Here is a 9,712-nt window from a genome sequence, read left to right as displayed (position 1 = left end):
TAACCAGGTCCCCTACTTGGAACTCCTTATATCTCCTCTTTTGATTTGTCTAGGTAGCCTTATACTATTGGTTCATCTTGGTACTATGTGCATGTACCTCCTCATGTAGGTTCTTGACATGTTCAACAAATTATTTTGCCTCGGCACTTGTCCTCTCCCCTTGCTCCATCTTTCTCAACTCTAGTGCAGTCCTTAGACTACTCCCATACACAATTTGGAATGGTGTTCTACTAGTACTCCTATTTACAAAATTATTGTAAGCAAATTCTGCTTGTGGTAGAATCAAATCCCATCCCTTGGGCTTATCTCCTACTAAACACCTCAGCGAATTGGCCAGTTTGTCCATCAGTCTGTAGATGATGTGTAAAATTGAACTTCAATTTTGTCCTCAAAATTTTCCACAATGTCCTCAGAAATACCCCACAATTTTAGTATCTCTGTTAGAAACAATACACTTTGGGAGACCATGTAGCCTCACCACCTCTCTGAAAAACAAATATGCAATATGCACTACATCATGAGTCTTGTGGCATGGAATGAAATGTGCCATCTTGGGGAACCTATCAACCACCACAAATACTGAGTCATTACCCCATTGTGTCCTTGAAAACCTAAGAACAAAGTCCATACTTATGTCCTCCCAAGGCTTTGATGGAATAGGCAATGGCTGATAGAGTCTAGTATTTTCACTAAATCCTTTGGCTGTTTGACATATTTGACAACTCTACACAAACTTCTTCACATCTTGTGACAATTGAGGCCAGAAATAATGTTCCCTAATAATGGCAATGGTCTTATCCCGACCAAAGTGTCTTGCCACCCCCCCGCTATGTTTCTCCTTGATCAAGTTCTCCCTCATAGAACTCCTTGGAATACATAATTGACTGCCCTTGAAAAACATACCATCCTGAATCAAGTAATCTAGCGACCTAGTCCTATATAGAGTAACAAGTTCTTTGCAAGCCTTTCATGCCTCTACAAAATCAAGATCCTCAAGGTACAATTTCTTGAGTTCATCAAACCCAACCACTTCAACCTCCATTACCGTCAACAACAACTATCTCCTACTTAATGCATCTGCAACCCTATTAGACCTTCCACTTCTATGTTTCAACACAAATGTATAGCTTTGCATGAACTCTACCCATTTCAAATGTCTCTGATTCAATTTACCTTGGCTATTTAGGTACTGCAATGCTTGGTGATCAGTATACAAGAAAAATTATTTTGGCAACAAATAATGCCTCCATTTCTTTAAGGCCTGAACTATTGCATAGAACTCCTAATCATAAACAAAATACTTCTTTGAATCATTCAATTTTTCACTAAAGTAGGCAATAGGCTTACCTTCTTGGCTCAATACAGCCCCAATAGCATTGTCACTAGCATCACAATCCACCTAGAACATTTTATTGAAATCAAGAAGTGCCAACATAGGTTTCTTTGTAACCTTCTTTTTCAAAAATTCAAAACTTGTTGCAGCTCCTGTAGTCCACTTGAACTCTTTTATATCCCCCCTCATTGTTTTAGTTAGGGGTGCACATATGCTACTGAAATTCCTAATGAACTTCTTGTAAAAATTAGCCAGACCATGGAATGACCTCACCTTAGTAGCATATCTTAGAGTAGGCCATTCCAAGATGACTTTTACCTTCTCTAGGTCCATTTTGAGGCCCTCGGCTGATACAACAAACCCCAAATAGACCAACTCCTTGACAAAGCTACACTTCTTCAAATTAATCAAAAATTTCTCTTCCCTCAACCTTTCAAGGACACTATGAATGTGTAATAAATGTTCATCCAAAGATTTGCTAAAAATTAAAATATCATCCAGATAGACAATAACAATTTTTTCCAAGAATTTCTTTAGGACCTTATTCATAAGCCGCATGAAGGTGGTTGGCACGTTGCTCAGTCCAAAGGGCATGACTAACCACTCATATAGACCCTCTTTGGTCTTGAATGTAGTCTTACACTCATCTCCCTCTCGTATCCGTATTTGGTGATAGCCACACTTGAGATCTATCTTTGTGAAGTATTGAGTTCCACTCAAATAGTCCATAAGACCGTCCATTCTTAGCAAAGGGAACCGGTACTTGATGGTTATTCTATTTATAGCCCGAGAGTCTATATACATTCTCCACTCTCCATCCTTCTTTGGTGCTAGCACTGCAGGTATTGCACATGAACTCAGGCTCTCTTGAATCAAACCTTTCCTCAATAGCTCTTGAACTTGTTTGTTTAGCTCCTTAGTTTCAGTAAGAGTCATCCTATGAGCAGCCTTGTTAGGAAAACTAGCTCAAGGGATTAAATCTATTTGATGACTGATTTGCCTTACTGGTGGAAACCCTTCTGGAACATTGTCAGAGATGACATCTTCATACTCACTTAATAGACCTGAGACTTCAAGTGGAATTTCACTACTACCTTCCTTATCCTTTCTAGGAATCAAAGCATAATACATATGTTGATGTTTCATGCCATTTAGAAATTTTCTTCCATCAACAAGACATACCCTAGCACTATTGCATAACTTTTCACCTTCCTTTATCAAGTGCTTCAGTTTGTGGTGAAATCCATCCTTTTTCAGAGAGTATGTATTTGCATGACCATCATGTACAACATGCCTATCAAACTACCACAACCTTCCTAACAATAAATAGCAGACATCCATTGCAATGATGTCATAGAGAACCTCATCATGGTAACTCCCAATCTTGAACTTTACTACACACTGTTCACTAACAAGCACCTTATGATCATCCTTCACCCAAGCAATTCGATGGGGTTGGGGGTGTTTCTCCCTCTTGAGCTTTAGCTTTGAGACCATCTCCTATGAAACCAAGTTGTCAGTGCTTCTACCATCAACAATAACATCACAACATTTACCCTTGCACTTGCACCTAGTATGAAAAAAAACTCCTCCTTTGTCCAGGTTTAGTCTCATCGCTTAGTAAGACCCTTTCATTAACTAGAACCTCTCCTCTTTCTGCATCCTCTGAATGTGATGACTGTACATCCTCATCCACATGAGCAATCCTTGCTTGACCATCAGCTCTCCTATCTATCCTTCCTTGGTGCTGAGGGCATTCAAAGGCACGCTGACCTTCTTTGTTGCAATGAAAACAAGTACCACGGAAGCCTCCTCTTCCTAAACCTTGTCCACGTCCTCTACCTCTTCCTCTTTGATCTCCAAAGTTCTGATCATGGGAGCAGTTGAAACCCTCATTCCTCTAGTTTTGGGTAGTACCCACATCTTCATTTTTCTTCTGGTTATCATTTCGACCTCTAAATGGCTTGCCACTGCCTCTTCCTCCTTGACTGCACCCTCTTTGCCTTCCATAAAACTTTTTGTTTAGCTTCTCCTCAACTTGTAAGGCAAACTGGCATGCCTCTTCAATGCTAGTCATTCTAACCAGACTTAACTCTTCCTGAATGTTAGGTCTTAACCCACTAAGGTAACATGCAACCTTCTCCTTGTTTGTTTCTACATGCCTTGCCCTAATAAGGACTTGGTAAAATTCCTCTGTATATTTTTGGAAAAAAATTCCTGCATGCTTTAAGCCTTCCATTTTCTTAAACAAATCAAGCTCATAATCAACATGAATGAATTGCTTTTTTAGTTTGTCCACCATGCAGTCCCATCTTGTAATTTTCTCCTTTCCTCTTCTATTTCTCTCCAGCTGAATCTCTTGCCACTAGATTTTGGCATGTCCTTTCATTTTGGCCTTCGCAAACTTAACCCTATCAGGGTCCCCAATATCCTCATATTCAAAATATTCTTGTAGTTCATTGATCCAGTTGATCAACTCATCTGGATTTACACTTTCCAAAAACATGCCGACATCAATTTTAGCTCTTTTTCCAAGCTTAGCAATGGCCCTAAAAAGCCTCTCCTCTGCCTAGTTCAGGACTTCTCCATCTCCTTCCCCTTCTTTCCCAATATTTCCTTCTTCATTTTCTTCCTCACTTTCGTCGCCTACAACAACATCATCCCTCTGCGGAACTCCTTCTGCAATGCCTGAACTGGTCTTTGGAGGGCTCTAACCTTAGGAGTAAGAACTCTTGCCCTTCCACCATGCTCCCTTCATGGAGACATCTTCTCACGGTATCAAAACCCATAACCACACAATCCTGGTGCAAACTGCCTCACAATCAGCGCTCTGTCTACACAGTCAAGAGAATTTTCTCTGATACCACTTGATGGAGGCACAACCCAAGACCAAAATGAAATGAACACAATAGGAAAAGGAGATATTATTACAAAAAGTGATCCACTATTACATTTAGTACACTGAAATAGACTCTAAGACATACCTTATGGGCTTGCAAATTTGTCTAAATCTGGAGAAAATCTTCCTCTAGTACCTTCTCCCAAACTCCACCAAGAACTGCCTTTACAATGCTAGAAATGTTCTTAAATAAACCCCAATTAGGTTTAAGATTATGAATACATTCTAGAATATACCATGTCGCATCCACCACCAAAACAAAAGTTTCTAGAAATCACGTTAGAAGTCGGTGTAAAATTAGAAGAATCTAGAAATGGTAGTCCAACTTCCAGGAGGCATAACTGTTGATCCGGGACTTTGATTAACGAACCGTTTACATTTTCGAAAAGCTCTCTAAGCACTCTATACCCCATGGACCAAATTTTCTTGTCCCCCATTTTTTGAGCCCATATGAGGTCGTTTGGTGCCTCAAATCTGACTTTGAAGTGCTCTTAGGAGGTCTCCAAGCAACTTAAAACTGCAATAACTTTCAAACTATAAAGCCTTTTGACTTGATTTTTTTCCTGGAGTACTTTAAATTACAAATATAATCATCCCTCCAACTTACACCCTCTAAGTCATCATAATTATTGCTCAATTACAAAATAACCCATTTTTTGCATTTGCACGTATCCCAAAGTACTCAAAAACTCTAACCCAAAAAACCAATAGTGGAACTATGAGAGTTGAAATCTTTATTTGACCCAAATGGGCATTCAGAAATGAAATCACTTTAAACAGAAACTAATACTAAGCATATTTTTGGCTGATACAGGATTGCCCTTACACCATTGGATGCTCTTGCATCAAATTTTACCCTGTTGAAATAATTAACTTAAAACTTGTGAAGATCCTTCTCACCTTGTTAAAAGTGACTTTTTTAGAGTCTTTTAACTTAAGGACCCATTAGGATTCACCAAGAAGAATGGTCTACAATAGAACTCCAATCCTACTGGTGCAAATCGAATTCAATTCACCATTTACATCTTCTTCAACAACCAGCTCAATCACACAAACCTTTAGAGTCTCACTATCCACTCAGACTTGCAAAAATATCATCCTACATTATAAATATACATTTCAACATTAAGTCAATCCACCCTCTTAACCTAAATGTGTTACACATTAAATCCATCTTGGCTTGACCAAAATATATTACCAAACCCTAATCCATCGTCAATTACGATCATCCATTTTAATCACACATTGATCCAACAAATAACATTTGACTCACTTTTTGAATGAATATAGACACTTCCAAGGAATTCCATCACAATAATCAATGTATAAGAGATCCATCATAAAAAATTGCTTCCACATAATTGTCACTTCACCAACCAACTTTATATCTTGAAAGATCATCTAGAAATAGCCTACATATTACCAGTTCAAGATCAAATACAAACATTCAACTTGTTTTTCATTTTTCTTTCTGAACTATATTCAATCGATCCAAAATATGTCTTCATGTAAACCAAATCATACACAACCATAACCATGATCAAATAATTGAGAAAACACTGTAAATTAGGAATTTCATCTCTCAAAACATCATAGATTTGATAGACTAATCAAATCATTCATTGTGTATGATAAACTAATTAACCTAGTTGCATTATATATCACTTAAATCAATCATAACTCTTGTAATACTCATGTGCAGTACATGAAATTAAATATACAACTCGAGATACCTCTGAGCCTCCCATATCAATTGTTAAATCTATCTCAATGTACAAATCAACCACACTTGATTCATCTCCTACACAATATAGACTGTACCTTCCTCATAAGTAGTTCATAGTCAGCCATCAAGTTACCATCAATGACAATACAATAACTGATCTAACAACCATCAAAAATATGTTGTGACATGTCATCATTACAATCAACAATTAATTTATGCCAACAAATCTCCCTAGTAAACACACATGTCAAATTCTTAAATGAGTCCACTTATATATACAAGCTTCAAACACATATTAGGTTGGCTCAATATAGGACCTAAAATAAATATGAATTACATGAACTAATGTGATCCCATAAGCGTTGACTAGAACCTATATAGAATCCTTTACAATAACAATCAACACACTAACACTCCAAAAGATAATCCAATAATCAAAGAAACATGTTTCTTGATTGAGTTGACCATGATATAAATTTTATTCTTTGTCCAACGAGAAAACTAACCTTCACACAAATAATCCTCAAGAAAATCTATACAAACATAAGAATATGTCTCCATGAAGTATCCAAAATCACATATTGCAAGCCTACACCACTGAGACTTTCCGAACCAAAACCGGACCACTATCAAAGATAGTTCACCAGTAAATACTAATAGTTATCGGTCTACATTGAAACCTATTTAACTCAAGTAAAACAACTCACCACCGTGTATGATGACAAACATAGAATGTAGACACTTGAAACATTGATTCATAATGATCCCAAGCAAAGGTGAACCAAACTGTGTCACCAACGAACCAATCTCTAACCTGAACAATGATGGATACTATGTCTAATGAATAGATATATTGACATCAATGACAATATTAATGTCAGCCATAACTAGCAATAATTAAACTCTCAAACAATCTCTCAACATTCACAATGTCTAAAAATCTCTCAATAATATCATGCCTTGGTAATGCAAGTGTTTCTTTGAATGTGATCAAATATGTTGATGCAATAGCTTTAACTTAACACAAAAACTCAAAAGGAAATCATGAAAGACAAAACCTCATGTGATGTACATTGTGGTTTTTTGTAATGCTTTATTAGGGAGAAATAAAAATTTGATGATAAATCAACCTTCCTTGATAAAGCACTCCTTTGTTAGGCCTCCAATGAGGAGAAGAAGCTTGATCCATGGAGAATGTTAGTGAATAGTTTTTCCTTCCCAGTTACTTGAATTTATATCAATAAGAAAAACAATTTTCACACAAATTGTAAATGAATTATTACATTCGTTCTTTTAACTTGAAAGAAGTTAAGGAAAATAAAAACATTTTCTCATATCCATAAAAGAATGTTGTAGATTTAACTACTAACATTTGAAATATATGCCACATGAAACATAGTTTAGAATTTCAGAATTATGATCAAGCTCACCGAACCAATAAAGAAAGGAAAAGAACTACAACACTACTAATGCAACAACATCCATACGGAAATGAATTTCACACAAATTTTGCCACCAACAAGATAACCACACAATTATCAAATAGATGCACCAAAAATAACCAAACGATCACTTCTATTATCATTAACTATATTGTTCAACAATAATTGAAAGGAAAATACTAAAACTTACTAGCAAAAGCAAAAAGGTTTTAAGTCCAGAGAGTCTACCCTTTCAATTGATTAAAACATTACATATATAGCCATGCAGGGCTTTCTGAATTCCTTCAAAAATTGACTCAAGAAAGCTCAAATGTTTCTTAAAAATAATAGAGCTTTCAAACAAAGAAAACTAAAACTAAAGAAAAAGATGCAAGTAACTCCTCGATTCTCCTTTAGGCTCTAGCTGTATCATCGGTATTGGCATGAGGTTCCTGGGTTTCTGAACAACCATCACCATTTTCCTTCCACACTCTATGCGTTGCGAGGAAACTGACCAACTCCTTCTGTAGCGGGACACCTAGCTGCTTTAGACAAAATTTCCACATCCTCATGATTCAATAGATATGATCAAGCTTTTTGTCTTGTACCTCTAGGTGATCAGTGGAGATAATCATCATGGAGTCCGCCTTGGCAATGATGGTTAGATCTTGTACCGAGACTTTGCTCGTTTCTTTTAGCAGTTTAAATTTTGAGAAAAAGGTTGTCTTCACTTCCCTAGAGGGCTTTTCACCTCGATCCTAATTTCCCATAATCTTAACATCGATGCATTTCATATCAGAAATCATGATTTCTTTCAGGCATCTTACCTCCTTTAGCAGTTCAACGCATTCTTCTAACCCCTGCTCCATCATTATGTTTCTCCACTCCAAATTAGCTCAAGCAATGAATAGGAAGTCAGCATGAAACTTGGCTCCTAGATTTTTTTCACGAATTTGTCTATGCCATATTTTTGAACTTCAGAAATGTTGATGATATACTCATTCCATTTTATCTTCTCAAATTCCCAAGCATTCATTTCTGATTCTAAAGCTATTGTTGATTTCTCAGCTTTTGTATTGGTATTGGTAAAATGAGAGAAATAACTAGTTGTCTGAACGTGAACAATGTTCAACCATTCATTGTAAGCTTGGCAATAGAGCGATACCTTTTAACCTACTCGATGTTCGAGGGAGAAAACATCAATAATGAAAATGGCAGTAGGTAGGCTTTTGCATGTGGGCTCTGAAGTTCATGAATGTATTCAAGCATCTTTTGCATTGATTGGTAAGCTCTTGTTTCTCCCTTTGATCTTTCCATATTCGCTGGGAAATTATGGTGTTCCTTGCATTCCATATTTTCATATCATTGGCCCTTGAAGCAAGACCAAGAATAGTCTTCTCCGCTGAATAATCTTGTGGTTGAATTTCATGTATGCCCTTCTCAATCATCGACTTCATTACTTTTGCAACCCATTACCCTATTCCTCATCGATGTTTAGCATAGTTTCAATCTTTGGCCTTTTGGTCTTAGGAGTCTTCCCAAGGCATTTTCTTACCATGTCACCGACAGGAAGATTCGTTGGCACTATGCTTCTTTTCTTAATTACTAATAACTCAAACCAATTAGGGACAAGAGGATTCTCTTTGGGGGGAGTTTGTAATACAAGTGATGAACTAAGAGACATTGCAAGTGTTAGCACCATCTATCGCTTGTTGACACCCTTATTCCATCTCACCGATTTGGGACTCCCTTATTTCTTCTATCTCTTCTCTTAAGTCCAACTCTATCATCGCCAGTTTTCCTTGAGTCTCATTCAACCCTTTCGATTGCTCCTGCTTCCTCTTGCTACGAGAACGGGTCCATTTGATGGATGGAGGAAGGTGAATTGAACCTTGAACGTGATGTTCAGGTTCAACACTTGACTTCAACTTTCGTACAGCAGGAGACATAACAACTTCATTAGAACCAAGAACAACCAAAGGTGAACTTGAACTAGCATGAACGTCTTGAACATTGCAAGCCACTAATCTTGAGTGCTTCTTGCTTATGAGCCATTGCTCTGTTCTAGTTAGCATAGGTAGGGTTCTTGTATGCAAGTTGTCTTCCTTTGATAAGGTCCAGTCTATTTCCGGCAATGGGTAAGCTTCTACTTTCTCAATGTAAGCAAGGTCAAAATTTTCCTCATTTCCTTCTTCAGTTACCCCTACGATGTCAAATAGGAGGTTGAAATCTTTAATTTGCACTAGCATTAGTCTAGACCATAGTTTCCTTCTAACCCCAAAATTATCCTGACAATTGGCACAAAAATCCTCTAAATGGGGAATGTGGAGAGC

At 37.2% G+C, this 9,712-nt stretch overlaps 1 protein-coding gene across 1 annotated transcript in view; it reads right to left on the bottom strand.

Annotated features, from left to right (window-relative positions):
- Positions 1 to 6,757: 6,757 nt before the first annotated feature.
- Positions 6,758 to 9,712, bottom strand: part of LOC149559510 (RNA-directed DNA polymerase (reverse transcriptase)) — a 75,907-nt gene continuing 72,952 nt past the window's right edge. The window contains exon 3 of the transcript XR_016365174.1: positions 6,758 to 6,772. The gene's annotated coding sequence lies outside the window, so the exon portion shown is untranslated. The remainder of the gene's footprint in view (positions 6,773 to 9,712) is intronic.

The sequence above is a fragment of the Cupressus sempervirens genome, chromosome 5, assembly GCF_028749045.1.
Source record: "Cupressus sempervirens isolate cs-2001-9-10 chromosome 5, ASM2874904v1, whole genome shotgun sequence".
Lineage (NCBI taxonomy): Eukaryota > Viridiplantae > Streptophyta > Pinopsida > Cupressales > Cupressaceae > Cupressus > Cupressus sempervirens.
Note: the sequence above shows the minus strand (reverse complement) of the source record. Positions and strands in the feature narration are given on the sequence as shown.